Source organism: Branchiostoma floridae, chromosome 5 (genome assembly GCF_000003815.2).
Source record: "Branchiostoma floridae strain S238N-H82 chromosome 5, Bfl_VNyyK, whole genome shotgun sequence".
NCBI classification, from domain to species: Eukaryota; Metazoa; Chordata; class Leptocardii; order Amphioxiformes; family Branchiostomatidae; genus Branchiostoma; species Branchiostoma floridae.
The window spans coordinates 18,493,102-18,512,667 of NC_049983.1; the positions used below are offsets into that span (position 1 = coordinate 18,493,102).

Sequence of the window (19,566 nt, forward strand, 5' to 3'; positions counted from 1 at the left end):
CAATTTAGCTTAATGATTTCTGCAATGCCGTACATCTTTAAATAAACTTTGTCATACATGTTGGTCATATAACGTGGTCTAGTGTAATTAAATTTAGTGTAGTACGATATGGTTAAGTACATGAAAGTATGCACTAAATCAGTTATGTTTGTTTTTTGCGATGGCTAAGTTATGGAAAGGAAATGGTAAAGCCAGTAAATGTGTAGAGCATGGAGTATACTCTACAAATGTACCACCGATTGCGGTCAAGTGCAGTGTAGTGATGTGTGGTACGTGATACATAGAAGAATGTAATAGACTTGCTAGATTTTGTTGTGCGTTTAAGCTTAGGTACGTTATGGGGTATGCTTTACAGTACAATACTTGTGTGATGTAATACTAACATATTACAAACAGAATGCAGTCTTGTATATGGACGTTATATTTGCGTCGTTCTGGATAGTTTCTGCTATTCTAATGCATTAGTCTTGCAGCATGAAATGGTTAATCATGGTATGTTCATTACTGCTAAATGCCAACATACAATTCACCCGGGAAAATGTCGATAAAACATTTCCGGGCCCATATGGAACGTACAGACCGTACCTACCACGGTTATAGCTTCTGTGTAAAGTTTAGTAGGTTAGATTTGGTTTAAGAAAATATGGAAAGCTGAATGCTGATTGGCTGAAAATTGTAATGACGTAATCAGTGTATGTAAATCACACACTTACAGTGGATCGCGGGAAATCCCCACCATATGTTGCGGCTAAAATCTAACTCAATATGTGATCATCGTCAAGCCGTGAAGAAAGTTACGAAAGACCATGCATATACCACGAGCCATATACCAATTGCAACGTTCACCCTTTTATGTATACCATTTTTGTGTAATAGCATGTGTATAGATTTATATATGTATAGCTAACATGGGTATAGGACTTTAAATGTTGTAATTTATATCTTTGCTATATTCTGTCTGATCTTGCCCTTTGGGCTTCTCGCGAATAGATAATTGTTCGAACAAACAATCCGCACTCACACTATGCGATTAAATGGATCCGTCAAAAGTAGTATTCTTTAATGGCTACCATGATACAAAACACCGCCAGTATGCAAGGAGGACGAAACTACATGGTGATACCCTCTAGTTACAGATTGATTTAAACGCTAGAAGCCGTCATTCAGGCGCAATCCTGAAGCAAACAAGCTGTGGGAGTCTGTAATTATGGTAACTATTCATTAGCACACACTGCGCATAGTTTCTGGTAATGGAGTCATGTCCCGAAATACATGCCTGTGTTTTGTTACACCTCCTCGACAACTGTGTCTTTTGCAAGGGATGTAGCCCATGTGTTCCATATTCCTCTGCCTACAAACATTACAGTTTCCACATTCAGCAAACAGAAATACATGCATGGCTGCGTTTTGTTACACTTCCTCAACAACTGTCTTTTGTAAGGGATGTAGTTGGTGCTGTGTGAAACATATTCCATTGCCTTCAAACATTCCACAGTTTCGACATTCAGCAAACAGAAATACATGTGCAGCCTCCTAAGTGAATACACGCGTTATGATTGAATATTAGAATAGCATTGTACAGCGTATATAAGCCATCTTATTGTAAAGCTCCCTCTAACACAATGCGATAGGCGTTTAACCAGCGTTAAAAGCGCTCGAATGCCGTGAGCCATTCCAACTCTGTACTGCTTTCTGTTTGCGATCAGAATATGGATTGGCAGTAAAAAACGTATTGCTGTATCATCTGCATATTTTGACCAGAAAATACGCTATCACATTAGGCATTTTAAAAGAAAGCGCGTTTTTGCTGACAAGTTTCCGTCGAAATTTTGAACAGGCACTGGCAACCACCTGTTACACTAACTTCCCTCACACAGAGCCACGGTCGCCATGGCAACCGCGGATCACGTCCGAATAAATCGCCTTTGACAGAGGACTTATCGTCCTTGATCCTTTGGATCAAAATGGGATCAATTCTGGATAAACACAATCCTTATGCGAAACGCGATCTCCGTTCAGAAAATGTCACAACCACCGTTCGAGCCATAGCCCTGTCAGTACTTGGACTTGCCAGAAATATTTATGGAGCCAATATTTCTATCCCAGAGCTCCGTCCGTCCCGTAGCGACAGTTCTAACGCTAATTTTGGGCCAAAAGGCTTGGCCAATTGATCATGATATCTGCCCATTGTTGTCTTTGAAATCCATTCATCAAATTTTGATTAGGGACTTCTTTTGTTGCGCGGGCAAAGTCACGCGAGGAGCCGGCTCTTTGCGACACGGCGATGGATGGCTGGCGGGATCTCGTGAGCGCTCTGTCACGTCTAAAACGTTTTTCCTGTCGGAGGGGGAGAAATTCGCACCGGCCGGTGAAAAATGGCTACTTTCAACGGGCAGTCATCTTCGCGAGGGGGGGATTTTAAATCAATTTTGGTATGAATATTTCAAAGTGTGGTCCATTTTTTATGGATAATGCATTGTTATAATAGACCGGTCCCAAGTGTCCCTCGGCTTTTAAAAGTTTCACACCTTTGTAAACTTACTCCAAAGTCGTCGAAAAGTTTCAATCAAATTTGACTACGCTGTCGTTCTAAATTCCGGCATTGTATTAATGCATATCTATATTCACTGCACACGAGAAGACCTGAGCGATACGTTGTATAACAAGCCAGTATCGTTTAGTCTCTACTAGACTCCATGAGTTACTGGCAAAATAGCCATCTATGGAGCTGGAAAAAAAACGGGTTGCACTTTGAAGTAAACTTCAGTGGCCGGCTAACTCCTCTGGCATTTCATACAGTCTGTTTAGCCAATCTCTACTGTCTTCTCAACAACCTTTGGTGTCTGGTAGAGCGACTTGAATCAAAAGGAAAGAAAAGAGGAAAGAATCTGAGTTGTAGAAAACGTATATACATCGTGTATTCTTGTCAGTACATGACATTTTAGGCGTGACATCTAGCTATACATAATTTTTTCTCTTTTAGTCTTGGGCCACTAGTTAGACGTCAATGCCCCCCTTCCGACAAAGGTATTCTACATGTACGTACAACAGGATATACATGTGAAATGAATATCACTTCATCTAGTCCACATCTGTACATTACATAACACAAGCCTCCCTGTTGGTCGGTAGTGAACGTTAGGATCCCGCCCGGCACGAAGGTGTGTCTCCTCCGATGACCTCACCTGTCCGCGTTACGTCGGACACCTTTGTTTGCAGACTTATGGAGCTAACCACCGTGCCCATGTGTAGATGAAAACTTCAGCAACTTTTCTCTACCTCAACCGTGTGTCCAGTGCTGTGCAAGGTTGCTTAGTTCGTTCTTTGCCCGATGTGTCCTCTGGCTTCCCGCCCTACCTGTCTCCGGGGCGCGTGAGTCCACGGGTTGACGTACCCGGGGGATTACTGTCACATCCACGCACACAGAGGACGTCGGGAGACCGGGCTAGATCCCTCGCGTGACAGCTCGCAATTTGCGCTGTTAAAATATCATTCAAATATTCTCGCTGACTGGCGCGGACTGACGCTACCTATATATAATGGGTCGTACCCACCCTGAGCGATTTCCATAATATGTCGGTGAGGTGAGGGGAAACACCGGAGCACACGGACAGACGCAGACCCGTGGCACCTCGTCAGGTATGCGTCCCTGTCGGGCGTACGTCGCGCGGAGGCCCCCGTCCTCATCCCGGCACGAGATAAGCGGTAGGTAAATTGACGAAATGGGTCCAATTACGCATGGCAGGTTGGACGGGCCGGGATTACTACCGCCGCTGGGTTGTACGTTGTGCAACAGCCGGCCAGCGCGCACATGCCTGCCGCCTAGTGCGCCGCCAGGGGAAGGGTCGATCCACGGTTGCCTAGGCAGCCAAACACACGGAGCGGACACTGACTCCGTAAGTTCCGCACCGTCCTCGCGGCCTGCCCGTCTGCCGTATTGATCTCCTCTCGCTGTGACATCTTCCCCCGAACGTCTACATTACAGCCCCGCTCTGCGCTCTATCACTGCGGTGATATAGGCAACCGATATTCAGCTATTTCCGGAGGGAACCTGCACGGCGATTGCCTGTAGTTCTGCTCGCGTGTGGGGTCCCGTCCCGGTGTAATGTGCACGGTTGTCGATCGTTTTGACATATGTTTGTTTCTATTTCACCAGGTTGGGATGGCCCGTCCCTGTCACCCAGCTTCCACGTCATCGGTCGTCAGAGATCAGCTGGGCAGGTCGCACAGCAGCCGACACAACAGCACCGGGGTAACCGGTCAGCCAACCCATCCAACCGGTGCAGGTGACACTTCGGGCGGCTTGCCACACGCCAGACGGTAGACAACGGCTCGCCCCCCTCCCCACCTCAGCAGGATTAAAGATGCCACAGCTGACTGATGATGCCCAACAGAGGCCCTCCTCATCGTTTGCAGCACTCTCATTCGTTCGCTCCCAACCCAGAGGTCGGTTTGTTCCCGCTCAAGTCGACCGTGCGACTCGCGGAATGGCGTTCTTAACAGGTATGGTACTCCCATCATCCACTTCCCCAGCTTTATGACACGTATCAGAGTCGCAGGCTTCTCCTACGGCGTGATAGATGTCGTTTTGTGCCTCGCTCCAACAGATTACCGCCTCCCTTCGATCGTTCGTCTCGCGGCGGGGCAGCGAATCGATGACACGGCCTGTATTACAAAAGTCAACTCGTTTGTATGAATGAGGGTCACCTCGTCAAAAGTGTTCCGCACGTCGGGCCAGTCCGGCCGCACGATATATCACAACGCCCGAGCTCTCTTACTCGTAACTTTCACACTACAGTGTTTAGGAAAAAAGAGCCGTGCGCAATTGTAGTGTAGGGAGGCACTTTATCGCTTTGGTATTGTATTGCTTTGGATCTAGTTCCATTAACACTGGCTAGTTGGCGGTAAATGGGGGAGCCGCAGTGCCATTTTCATTCATGACCGCCCTGCTTAATTCTGCGCAAAACGCCTCACACAGAAACCCCCCTAGAGCCTTCCCTACCTGACATATTCATGCTTAGACTTTAATACAACGGAACACTCCTACAATAACCGGGATACTTATCATTGTGTTCCGCTTCCACATTGTCTAGATTATCAAATCGCTGCCTCAGGTAGTAGGTTTTTTAAAAAGGGAAAAACAGACGACAGAACGGATAGTGACACGTTTTAATGTGCTGTGTGTCGGCTGGGCGTGCCTGCCTGCGTCTCCAAATGACATGATTCACCGGTGAAAAACATGCCGGGCTTTCTAATCTCCCTCCAGCCCAATGTCAGAGGATAAAGAGGTGGAATATATAGTCGGGATCAAAGGCTTTGTAAACGGGGGGTTGGCTCTCCGTGCGATGGGTTCAACCCTGAGCAAGATAACCCAGCCCGGCCCTCTTCAGGCGCACAGGCCCCGGCCGTCCGGTCTGATTGTGAATCACTACATTGAGGGAAGGACTTGATAGCGCTCATCTTTCGTATAAAATCAAATTAGAGGTACCGATATAGCCATTCACGGGGAAAACGGGCCCTGTTCAATCACGTAATAGTCCCTCTCCTGCCGCGCTGGTATAAATAATCAGGGAGATCCGTCCGAACAGAAGTGCTCTCTGCACCGCGGCGAGCAGCTATTATCTGCCGTCACTCACGGCAAACGAGAAGTTAGGGGACGTTTGGACACTTTGTACTTGAGCCAGGTATTTCTGCATTGATCTGAAAAGTTTGGGATTTTGACAGACTACACACGTACAGTGGTGCCACACGTCACGTGACGGTAGGTGGCAGCCTGCCCCGGGCCCTCCCATCCCCTCCTGATTGAGGCTTTATCTCTCCGGAGCCCGCGAAAATCAATAAAAAACTGTCCACCGCAGAAATTTTACGAGTTATTTTCCGCCATGCCCAGTGTGCGAGGGATTAATATTTCATAGTAATGAAGCTAACACAATACAGGCCGGCGATCATGGATATTCAGCAGCAGATTTTATTTAATTATTTAGGACCCCGGGGATTGGGGAGCGGACTTAAAAGTTGGTGTAAAGTGTGGAAAATTGACCCGAGACAATTTATGAAAATGCGGGGTGTATTGTTAGTAAAGGCTTCGGTTCGTGCGACGTGATGTGCCGAAGGTTGCCGCCCCTCCCCCCGCCCAATATCAGCCCGTCACGCCGGCAGGCTTGTAACATCGCGTGAGGACCGGACAGCGGAGAAAAGAGGATAGAATTAAGAAATTAAACTCTTATGTCAGCGCTTCTTGTGCAGAAGGGGGCGTTATTCGTCTTGCTGATGGTAAAAAAGCTGACAGTTGCACGCCACCTGTACATGATGTAGAGGACTTTGAGCGCTTCTGAATAAAGAAGGGCCATTGACCCCCCACGAAGCAGATGAGTGGTACTTCAGAACTTCCTCACTCCCCTCCCTATTTGCATTAAGTTAAGGCGTATCGCATACTGATACGAGTACGTCTTTTTCCTCGTGAACACAACTAAATTTTTAAGCTTCTGATTGTGTACAAGGAAGGGGTCCACAAAAAGTAGAGGTTTGACGCCTCAATTCTTTTTACCCTTTTCTTCCTCAGATGTTTAATGTTTAATTATCACTTTATATAAATATGGCTCCTAACTTGAGAGCTAGAGCGACAGTCCGCGGTTTAGGCACCTGTCACAAATAGCCGACGATGGCCTCCCGACTAACCCGTGGTTGGGAATTAGTCGTGAGCAAGGTCATCTGTGGGAGTTGGTAGGCAAGGTTGCTTTCTTTTTTAGAAGTTTTGAAAAGTTGCATTCAAGAAAATCATGTTCTGCTTCGATGCAATTAGAGGAGTGAACTGGAGACTAGAAGTGGATGGATTCCAGCATTGGCTACTCCCAACATAGTGCAAACTAGTCAGGGAGTGATAGGGAAGGTCCTGAATGTATCGCACAGAACATCGCAAAGTGGTGAAGTTCGCAGCCTACTTATTCTTACGTTTGGACCAGGGGAATCTATGGCCAAAAGAACCTAAGATACACCATTCTTCTTTCCAAATTAAAAGGTCGAAATGACCAAAAGATAGGGCAAATCAAAAGCACCGCAAATTAGAATTTAAACAGAGAGTGGTATTAGTTCTAGAGCTCTTTTAGTAAAATACCGCAAGTTGAAGGTATGGTATGTGGAGCATTTTTATATCCAGGTCCTGTTTCTAGATCACAGATAGCTTTGTATTGTATTTTGCGATGAGAAAAGGCAGGTGCTACAAATCGATCAATTGAACAATAACACTCAGATGCTCGAAATGAAGATAGACCCGTTCAGCACAGGAACAAGGAAGCACTCAAGGGCCAAAAAACAATGCAGCACTTTCCCTTGTTGATACCAGGTTTCCCAGAGCACAACAACTAAATGTGCGAAAGATGCGAAGATTGGCGCTATTACAAATCCCAAATGAAACGGGAGACAGCGTAATTTTCACCATCTGGCGTCATAAAAAATCAGCATAATTGGCGGTAAAGATAAGAGTGGATAATTGAGAGATTGCAAAGAGTTCGACAAGAGTTCGTAAATGGTAAGTGCTTTATTGGAGATCAACGAACGGCATCGACCAATGAAATGCCTTATTACGACAAGCCAGGTTTGTTTCATACCAATACATATATTTTTCTAAATCCACTAAATAATGTTTGTAGTTGGAACAAACATCGAGGTACAGTAAACTCTTGTTCCTATTGGAGTTTGTTTTCTTGTGTAATTTCACGAACATTGACACAAAGCTCGAGGCTATGTGACCACAAAGTCAACATTTTTGTTGTCGGCTGCGCTCCATCCCTGACATTGTTCTGGTCACGTGACCGAGGTTTCCGCCACTCTGCCCGCCACACCCACCCCATAATTTATTCATGCTCCATTCAGAAATAATTTTCCTGCCCTTTTGATAAAACCATTCAGCGCAGTGACTTAAGAGCGTGGTTAATGAAATATGCAAGCTATGGTGTTCGGGCTGTGCAATTTATAGAAATAATATTGAGACGATTCTGGACAATGAACGGATGAATGGGCATTTTTGTTCCCACTGGACGCAACGATTTAGAAAAACGTCGAAACTCTTTCTCAAGAAAATAAGGATATAGCAGTGTGCAGGTGGTTCAGAAAGTTGCGAGAGAATTCCTTGAATAAGGAAAATTTCCCCGTTCAACAGGTTTATCTGCGTATAGTATGGGGCCTTCAACTTCCTAATCAACTCGTACAGGTAGCAGACGTTACACAATTTACCCTCCCCAAATCCCCGGAACGCGCGCTATTAATTTGATGTCACTGACCGTCACACGGAAGTCATAGGGGGTCGTGGCTGAGGGGACCCCGGAGGAAAAACCTCTCTCCTCCTCGCGTGTGAAGTTTTCATTAGCGGAGAACGGTTGCACGGGAGCGACCATCCCAGATGGGACATCGGAACAAAGGCGGGCTGTCAGACCGCCAGGAAGCTACATTATTCTCCCAATTTTCTTTATTACCGACGTCGTATTGACATTATATTTCCACCCCTTGATGGATGTGAAAGAATGATAACGTTAATCCGATGAGAAATAAAGCCATTCCGCTTTTTCTTTTCCTACACAGGAGGAGGCTAGATCACATGCGTCAAGTACTTGTGAGGGAGGGAGACCCCGGGAGCTGCGTGCCTGCAGACGCAGAGTAGGTGAGTTACCTATGGGGTCTTGTCGATATGGTCGTCGCCAGCTAGCCATTGCACGAGACAGATGTGCATGTATCATCATAGCTTGTTGACAATGATTTTGCCATTGATACGTCCATATAGTTTATAATCACAAGGCAGGGGTACATGTCACTTTGTCCTCTTGTCTTCTTTCTGCTGACTAAAATTTCAGTTTTTGTAACGTTACCGCCAGTAGAAATTTCAATAGTGGCTAAAAAAGAAAAAAGAAACAGCTGGTCTTGTCGGCATGTATGCCCCTGTCCTTCCATAAAAGCCTAATCAGAAGTCACCACCGACCGAGAGAAACAGGTGTCTTTGTCGTGTCCTTTCTTCACAAACTTTATAAATACACACGAAACAATCGCCACTACGTACTGAGTGTGAACATTCAAATATCCGCTTCAGAAGAAGCGCATAAGACAGACGGGAGCCCTGGCGAATAGAACCGGTTCTTTTATGGCTTCATATGAAGTAGACTGGGTAGGACATTTCAGTTCAGGGACACGCTGCGCTTTGACAAAGGCTGGTCTGTTAACTACCATTGTAAGTCCCCATTCGTCGATCTTTTAGAAAGGACACAACGTTAAAAAAAGATCAGTCAGAAATATACGCATTGTCCTTTAGGCATCATTAGCTGATTATGTCCAACGTTATAGTCAAAGATATTTCGGTAGCTTCGCTCCCGTGTCTCTAATTAGAGTTACAAGACAACCAACGTCTCTCGCTATTCACCTTGATGCCTCACAATTCACGAAATTTGTATCTAAATATTTGGTATATAAACACGTAGTAATTACACGGTGTTTATCTTGGTTGATATTTACTAGTGATAAGTAACCGTGGAAGGTCAAATACCAAGGTCAGGGATTGTTCGTCCTTTACATGTGCACCTGGATTGAACTCGCGCGTCGTTAGTGTTTCTTGTTGTTTTCGCTTTCCGTGTGTTTATGTTAGTTAGTCGTAGCCAAAGTATCCTGTTTTGTTAGGATTCAGATTAAAAATTTTGATATATGTTCCATGGAACGGTCTGTTGATTGTGAAGTGTCATGGCGGCCGTCAGACAGAGACAGTGAGTCATCGTTAGTCAAGGTTCGTGGCAACGAAACCCTGCTCACAAGACCGAAGTAGACAAAATGTGAATTTCAGCGTAATTTTGGAGGCTAAAATGTCAGTTATGCAGGTGACAGAATCAAACCATGCCTGTCGACAAGAAGAAGAGATAATGGGTTCATAGATGTTCTGGTTAGTTGATTGATTGAGTGCCGATTAATTGGTTATTGCTCAGAGAACGGTGACATATGTCTGTTGGAAACCCAGTCTGCCAGGACATCAGTAGGTGCTCCATCATATAAGCACGGGTATCAGGTGACGAGATAGCTCCGGGGTGAACATCTGCCCTTTACCACCACTCCTGGAGCGGAAACGATGGCATCAACCATTGAAGGGTGGGTTTTTACAAGAACTTGTCCCCGAGCTCGTCTCATGGCGCCGTCATGTTTTGTCATCCTGCGACTTGTATGTCGTGGGATTATTCAATCGCAAGCAGGTCGGGACAGAATCGACATTGAGCTAAAACTATCTTTTAGTCAACAAGACAGTCGGAGTCTTTTAGGACCCATGCACAGCAATATCCCAAGAATGCCTTAAGTTCGCCATCGTACGACTATCGTACGAAGAAAGAATATCGCTGACGTCAATTTGGACCCCAAATCGACAAGACAAAAGAAACCGACAAGCAAGATAATTCACAACGTTGCAAGAATTGTGGTGTGTTCTAGCGAGCCATCGTTATATATATTTCTTTAAAAGTGAATGAGCACGCCGGTTGGACCTGTGCACTCCACCTCTCGTAATCTAAAGACAATATGATATGCCTTTCTACCTTCCATTAGCTTCGTTTCGAACATAACATAACATGAGATGTTCCGCTTGATTTGCCCACGCCTGCACAGCAGTTGAATATTTTCAGCACTTGATGAAATATTTCTTTCGATTTGAAAGACGTTTCTACATTGAACTAAACGTCTGGTTATTTGAAATTACATGGCAACGTCAAAATAAAAACTCTGTAGAAGACCGGGATCTCATAACGAAAATATTGGCTCTGCAAGGGGGTTCAGATTAAGAGAGTATGTTATCCACATTCAACAGGTTATCATCAAAATTGATGGATTATTGTAAAGGTTCTAAAATCGGACTAAAAACCATTTTAGTCACATCGCATGAAACACTTTTGATCTCACCAGCGGGGATCACTGAAAAGTGTGTTTTGTACTTGTCTTAGTATTCAACGAAAACGTCACTACTTTGAATAGCTGAAAAGTTCTTAATATTCTATGCGTTGATGCGTCCATGTGTTTATTCATTATATATATATATTGTCATTGCACTGTTGTTGTAACTTTACCTACGTTAGTGTAATACTAAGATATTCTGTGATCATGGTTTCATTCCCCATGACTTGTCCTTAGCCTCTTGTCCATTGTTCGGTTACCCGTGCGTCCTTTCTTGCATCATTGCCTATTCCCTTAAGTCTACATGATGTGGTAGTTTTGTGTGCGGAGACAATAGCGGTGCCCGGGGCGGGTTGGATAATGGGGGAGATGATCGCGGACCAAAGCTTCACCTGTCCACCCTCAGTCGCACCTATTGCAGCTGGCAGAAGGTAGTTTGTGAAGGTAGTTGGTAGTTCTGGAGTCTTACAAGGTAACACTTGGAGTCTCTCCTCTCTCCCAGGTGCGCGCAGATACAGGTAGGGTGTTGAGAACGGCGTTAGGCGCCCCCGTGGTCGGTAGCAGCCTCACCAGGTGTTTTAACCGGGAGTCATACCTGCTTGCTTCCCGCCGGTTCTTTGTCTGTGAACCGGCGGGGCTGTCCATTGTTCCTGGGACAATCTGAGCGGTAGTCTCTGGTCTGGTTCAGGTGATTTTAGTCGGTATGTCTTAACGTTAATCAGTTATATTGACAAGGTATGCAGTCCCCGAGTCTGCGTGTTGTTGAGGGGAGTTGATATGTTGGTTTGCAGACGACACTCGGCGTTTCCACGTGCCCGTTCACGGTCTATGGCACTGGTAGAATTCACTGATCGTAGACACCAGTGATTCTTCAGTCAGCCATACACCGTGGCGGGAAACTGATCATCGGACGCCACGCCACAATGGACAACCTTAAGTCAAGTTCGTCTCAAGTCTTAGGATAGCTAAAGAACACCAAGGTTAGGACGTAGCGTAGAAGTAACTACTTATACATGTATTGTTTTCTGAGAGCAAGTCGCCCACAGAAATTTCGTTGGTTTTTAAATATAATGTTAAGTTAGCCTTGGTGAAGTAAAGTATTCTGTAAGAATTAATTCTGGAAACAGCACTTGATTGCACGTTGTTTAGTAGATCTTCCCAAACACTATTTACTATGTTTTTATTTTGTATTGAATGTTTCTGTTAAACTTAGACGTGAAAGGTGAAACATTGCACGTTTGGATAATACGGATCTCATAGTTTAAAATAGACAGAAGCGTCCAAACGCACTAAATCAGTCAATCATCTGTGACTTTGTAGTTGTGAAGACGACAGTGGCTTTATCCGTTCTTTTGATGTTGAATATAAAAGACTTCGTCAGTGTTTCCACATGAGATTTGAATTGACCTTTCCAAAATTCATTAACTGCTAACCTTCTATTATCGCCGTAATGGCGGACATCATGGCGGCTGATTTGATCCGCTCAGACAGCGCGCACGGGACAATGCATCACGGGACATCCGCCAGTGGTCGTTTCGTGATGCTCCTTCAAAACGGGACGCACAAAATTATGACATCGGTATTGTGATTAGTTTTTTTCACGAATCATAGCTGTTATTCTGTTTGGGAAATATCAAAACATCCTACACAATAACTGTATATTGGAATGGCCATATTCAAAGTATATTTTAAGAATTATTTTGGAAGTAGACAAAATCAAATCACCTTTTCAATGAGCAACTTTTTTGCATTCCTCTGAAGATACGAAAAACGTTTTGTATTTTTCTGGTTGCGAAAGTATAAACTATACTAAGTTGTGTGATAGTATGACACCGTACACACAGGGTGCCTCTGGGAGTAGGTGTGAGGTGGTGTGCCCTGTCTACAGCCTGCCTCTTTCTTGCTCTGTTTGGCACTAGCACATTTTTGCTGGGCAGGTGTGTAGGCCAAAATTGTTAGTGCCAAATACAGCCTGAAAGCCGGACTTACGGAGGGATCGAGCTCAGCCTGGACAAGGAAATTACAACCAACACCGACACGGGTCTGTTACTACATAAACATCTAAACTAGTCCGGAGTTGTCAGGCCTGGTGGGCCTATTCAATCTTCGTTGTTGTTGTGGTTGCTGGTGTTCTCCTGTTGGTCCGAAGAGGCCTCGTTTCTAGACTAAGCCTTAAATCCACCCCAGTTCCGTTTTAAGTGTATGAAAGCCCAATAGTGCGCTGTTATAGTCCGCATGGATTAGATGCACTCTTATGCCCCATAGAACGCACTGTCTTCATCACAGTCACAATACCTGCAACAATTGATAATGTTTTTCTAGGGTTTCTGCAGGTATTTAGACAGTTACATGACTTTGAGGCGTGGTATGCTTACTCTGGTGGACAGAACAACAAAACTACATCACTACTGACAAGGCTAGAGGGATGGAGTTCGTTCTTTTATCGACACAGTAAGCTCGGAAGATGAGTGGATGTCCCAGTATCTTCATCAGATAATTTTAATGCGGCACCAGTTTGTCGACTACAATTCGATCAATCGGTCTGCGTCCTGTTCAAAGACAACAGACATGTTGTAAGGCTGGCTGTTCAAAGCCATACACACAAGTCAAGGTTTGTTAACTCCACCAAAATCATAGGACCGCACGCCTCTGACTTACAAACAACAGTTATCTGTACCAGGGGCGTTTTACGGTGATTTCTAACGGAGTTTTAGAGAGACTATATAAAGTTTAATGGGTAATATGAGGAGTCGTATCTTTAATGCCAGAGAATGCTGACTGCAGGTCGTCCACAGATGAGGCGTGATAAGGCATATCTGAGTCACACGTAGCTTTTTATAGGGATATTATCAAATTAGGAGCATCGCGAAAATCCATTTGGTAACGCTTATGGTATTGTGACTTATATGACGACGTTAAGTTTATTACTGAGTTGGATTTTGAGGACAGAAAAGAAAGAAAAGATGGACAAATGAACGAACAAATAATGGCATTGATATCTTTATCTATTGGATACAGCATAACTAAGGGTATACGTACCTGTGACAATTTGATGACAATGAAAAGTTGAAATAAACTGGATATGTTTGGTAAACACAACCCCCAGAGACTATGAATTCTACACAAGATTATACACAATTACATACCAATAATGCGCTTTAGAATTTTGGATGGCATTTTGAGGAAACTCTGAGCGCCTTAAGCCTGTTAATCCGGTATTTTTGCGAGGGAATACTAGTAGTCGGTGCGTGTGCCTCCATGCCCCCCTCCCCCTAAGGACCATTTGATCAGCATATCCCAGATGAAGATTACGTCACCGGGGACTCATAAAGACATGTCTGGGGGCCCGGCACATTGTGGGAACTCCCTTTTTGGCCTTTGGCGACATTTTGGGTGACAAGGAGCCATAGAATGATAACAGGGCGCGCAGGGAGTGTGAATAATAGGGGTGCACACGGGCACACCTGCCCTACAGGACCGACAGCGAGCGCGCGCTCCTAGTGATGTGGAAGCATCCAAAAATCGCAGACGCATAACCCGAATGTTGCAAGTTGCATGGCTATTTCGGTTGTTTCCCTTCTCCGTAAGTGTTGTAGTTTTCCGATTCAGAAAGTTAACTTCCTGGATTCAAGGTAGGAATCTGAACAGACTTTGTGCTGACTAACTGTTTTGTGAGTGACTGGGTTGGTATATGTAGGCTATAAAAACACATAGAGTATATGTTACCAGATTCGTATCTAAACTTCTCTCTCCTACCTATCTCCATAACCATTGCAGATTGGGATGATAAACGGCTAACTCAGAGTTCTGATAGTAAAGATTAAACAACGAGACCTGTGGAAATAACTGCTGAAATACAGGCCCAGAAACAGGCTTATCGAAAACAGTACCTCTGTACACGAAGGTGCTAGATATATCGTGTTTAAGCCTCACAGGGGCTTACAACGACAGTTGAACAGACAAACTATGCCTTTGCTTTTAGTTTCATTGCAATCACAGACAAAACAAATAAACAAACAGCGAGACAAATACACATTGATTTATAGTTCATACCGTATAATTGCCAGAAATTGCCATTGCATGGTACTGTGGTCGATCAGGCTGAAAAAAGAGCTCAATTTTCTAATTTTCCCCCACTGTAGTGTAAAATCGCAGGATTAGCGGACAAGTCCTTCACATTCAGAACTAGAACTGAAGTTTACCTGTAGATCAAACCGCCAGTCCGGGTCGTTCCACTGCCGGTACAATGATGAAATCATCACCGTGAAACTCTAACCGGGCTCTTAACGACTGCTGCCATACGCCGTCTGTCAAGTCAGCCCTGCACAGCCATCCGTCAACTGGCGGGGACAGTCACCTGACGACGGTCTAGGTCACCGCAGACGCGCGGAAAAAGCCAACACTTGAAAAACTTTCAGCAGAATACTTTTTTGTGACGATTGGAGGTTTCTATCCCGAGCTCCGCGCAGCCATCCGTCAACTGGCGGGGACAGTCACCTGACGACGGTCTAGAAAAAAACACCAACACTTAAAAGTTTCCATAGAATACTTTTTTTTTACGATCGGAGGTATTATCCTTACTAAAATCGCGCTCCTAGCGGCATACTTGGTCCATGACAGGCTCGAGATTGTGTAAAACAACTGAAAGCTTCATTGGGTCTTCTATCCTTGTGACCATCCATTAACTGTAAATATAGATTTTTATGCATTACTTTAGACTACATTTGGAGTTCAAGTAAATGAATGAAAAGAAGGCAATTTCGTTCAGGAAAACTTTCTGTCCAAAACCATGCAGAACTTCGAATGGTGATGTAAATTGTTTTTATATGGTAAGCGCCTGAAAAGTTAAATCGTTCGGCACGTTCCGGAGCTCCCGCCACCCTGTGAATCAAAAAAAGATTTTGAAGAATTTGGCCAAATTGGGACAGATAAGCTACTACGGGTTTGCAGTCAGTCTTTTGCAGTCTAATCCAGTTAGGCCAATTAACTCCTACTGGACTTTTATTCCTAACTTGGCCAAATTTGCCTATCACTATTCGGCCAGGCGGGAGTCTGGTAGAGACTAGTACTGTGAATGTGGTTCCACGCAGACTGTGGGTCGCCGTGTCATCGGCTGATGATTTAACCTCATTTAGATGCTTCATTTGCCCATCCATCACGGTCGTGTGGCGAGGAGTAAAGAGCTAATGTTCCGGACGTTCTACCTGTAAATCACCATAGTGACAGCCTCGGTGCCGCGTAAATCACCATAGTGACAGGTCTGTCCTGTAAATCACCATGGGGATGGGCGTGGTTCCTGGAGGTCACCATGGTTACCGTCTGATCTGCCCTTGCTTTGGACTGAGCAGCCTATCGTTTTTACATGAACAAACACAAATCGCTACCAGTGGACTAGTCCCATACTGAAGTGTCTTGCAACAAATGTGTGGCACAACAGCTACAGAAATGGAGATGGCACCACCCCTATGCATCTGTTACAGACGCACGGGTAACTTAAACTTTAACACAGTGCTGAATCCCCTAATAAATCTGAATATAACGGCTTCATATTTGAATTTGAAATATAACGATTTCCGTCTGCGTCGTTAACTCAATATTCCCGCTGTCTGTTTTCTAAAAGCCCTGAGTTATTTCTGCTCACGAAAGCCACCTGTTTCGGTAATCACCCTTTCAATGTCGGTCGGTCGGCATGGCGCGAAATCCAATCCGTGCCTGGAGACCGTCCTCACTTCCTACATGTCGCCGTGTGTTTTCCGCTGGGCAGTTAATCAAAGGATTGCCTTCCATCTACCTGGGTGTATTGCTTGATGATTACGAATAGCGCCATTTGGGGGGTCCTACAAAGGCTGGAGTCCGTGTACGGCTCCGTGCGCGCAGGACACTATGAGTGATGGTGCGGATTTGAGACAGGAGGTCCGGATTTGAGACACGAGTCTGCAATAGACACGAGACGCGAACTGAAAGTCTCAGCAGAGCACGTGTGAAAAAAAGGGGTATACTTTGAAGGACGGACAACTTTATTTACCTGTCGACTACCTCTCTTGTCAATAGCAAAACAACACGAATGGAGTTAAACATGAAACTAAGATATTCTTAACAAACTGATGTTTGATAATGTTCAATTTTTGTTCAAGACATTTGAGGATTAATGATATTCTATCCCTGGGATATAAAGTTTTAGAAGTCAAAATATTCTTTATTTTATTGTGAGAAAAAGTCAACACTTTCAACACAGAAAATAGTCGGCATTTACCCTTGACCGACTTGTCATGTTTTGAATGTTACCCTTTTCCTTAGTCAACTGTTTCATAGCAAATACGATGATTTAGCAAAGCGCCCTCCTATACTGGGGGCGGGACTACAAATTTGATTTAAGTTAAAGACGCAATGATAAGATCAAAAAAGTATGAAACATTAGTGTCGCAACATTTGACCCCCGTAACATCAGAAACATTTGATATCGCTTGACAGCGTAATACAAGTCTGACTGTAAAATGCTCGGCCGTCATGGATGATGGATGGACGGATGACGTGATTGATGCGCGGGATGTTTGATGGATGGTTTCATTTGTAGGTTTTATGGGACCAGAGGAAGTCAGGACGTAAATAGATCACACACGAGGGCCAGCTTTCAGCCAATGAAAATCCGTTCAGCAGATTTTGCGTCGGTCAATATACTATATTCTTCGTCTACTGTATACTTTCGTGATGAGTCCTTGATTGTGATTGGTCAACTACGGATTCCTGGGTCGTTAACTTTTAGGATTCAACCGATGTGATTGGTCAATAGCCGGTCTGTTTCTCCAAATATGGTCAAATGAGTTGGTAATTCCTTAGTGTCGACACGACGGTATTTGTTAGGCACAGTCTCCGGAAAGGGCAATCTTTAAAAAAAAAGGAAGAAAATATAATCCTCTTTCTGGTTGATCCGGAGATGTAGGGCCCCTTTTCCTCATAGCAAAAAATCCAAACCCAGCGCTACGGATTATTGTTGACTAATCCGACAACTTGCCGTGCAACCTTAGCGGATTGGGCCGGGATTTTGTAGGCCTGCTCCCGAGTAGAAACCTTGGGTGGGATCTTCCACGTCAATCTTTCTTAGGACCGTAATCACCAAGATGTCTAAATGTTTAGAATAGAGATTATCAACGTTGTAACTAGAATTAAAGCGACTAAACATGGTATCACGTCCAACCAAACTAGTATCATATCTGTTAGTGCACTCGTGGCTACCGCACTTGTGTCACTTTTATACACACAAACATGTCAAAGGTTACCACACGACAAATTTTTAATTTTCGGTATTTTCTGGTCATGTTTTACCATATCACCGAAATGAAACAATTTTCGAATCGGACGAAAATCAATGCGCGCGATGATGCCATCCACAACATCTACTTGATGTGGACTAATCGGCATGAACATGAAAATAACTTTAGACAAACCCAAGTCTATGGTTTTTAAATGTCTTTCTGTGTGAAAAAAAAAATTCTTGTTTTCACCTTTCAGAGCGTGTGTTGAGAAGTGAAGGGCGCACAGAGGACAGAGCGCGGGAGAAGAGGACGCAGATGGGCGCCAAGCGGGTCTACAGTTTCCCGCCGAGACAACCTGTTGTCTGATCAGCCCGAGTCAGATTTCCCGCCACTTTTATGGAAGCTCCGGTGATGAGAACGGAACGTGCTTTGACAAGTCAAGTTAGTTGTTCATGGCTCAAATAGTAGGACATGAACAGATGTCAACAGACAGTTGTTGCCTTGATTTTTGACACTCCATGTACGGAGTCTGTTTTTGTCCTGTATGTCTGTTTGGATAAGTGTGTGTTCGTGTTTTTTAAACACTGTCAGTATCTCAGGGTGGCTGGAATACATGTATACAGTGAGTGGGAAGATGGCCGCAAAGGTCCGACTTGATTATCATCATCATATCGTTCCGCGCCGGTACTGCAGCCAGGCCACGGCCTTCTCAGTGACGTCAGACTTGATGATGGAGTAACAGGAAGTACAGTTCAGAGATGGTAAAACTAGTCGTTATCAAACTTCTTTGACTTTGTACTGAAAAGTTAATGAAAAAAAGAAGCTAAATCCGTTGTCTTCGTTTTCTTTTTTGGTGACAATTTGGAAACTACAGAGTTTCTTTTCACCCAGGTCAATGATCGATCCTTCGTTGTAGCTATTATTTTCGATGATTATTGCACGTACTGAGTGAAACAACTCGACCAGAGTGTAAATCCACCATGACCCCACCGCCCCCAGAAATCGCTTGGTTTGTGCCATTGGTGTGATGAGCCAAGAGCAGAAAATTGACATTCATGTCGACAAGCCCTATTAGTTAGTTACACTAAATACATCACCAATGGCGGGGTCATGACCCGATGTAGCTCAAGGTTATCGTACAAGTTCAATTTAGCTCTATTGTGAAGCTTATTACGGATCGATTTTTTTTGTCCAACAGGAGGAAGTAAAGAGGCACAAGAGGAATGGGTGCTTCCATACTTATGACGTAATGATGATTGACAGGTCTTCAGAACCGAGGCAGAAAAAGTAGTGGCCTAAAATAAGCTCTTTCACGGATCCAACTGCAGATTAAAGGTGAAGGCCTCTGACATATAAACACATATCTCGAAAATACTTCAGAAACACTACTAATATGTGGCCCACA

The 19,566-nt window shown here is 44.4% G+C and overlaps 1 long non-coding RNA gene across 2 annotated transcripts; it reads left to right on the forward strand.

The window, feature by feature from the left end:
* Nucleotides 1–335: 335 nt before the first annotated feature.
* LOC118416472 lies at nt 336–18,989 on the forward strand. 2 transcript variants are annotated; one of them, XR_004831207.1, is made up of 3 exons: nt 336–4,503; nt 8,578–8,656; nt 18,418–18,989. It is a non-coding gene; the product is annotated as an uncharacterized LOC118416472 (long non-coding RNA). The 2 variants fall into 2 exon arrangements; XR_004831208.1 differs by having other exon boundaries at nt 8,578–8,652.
* The last annotated feature ends 577 nt before the right edge of the window (nt 18,990–19,566 follow it).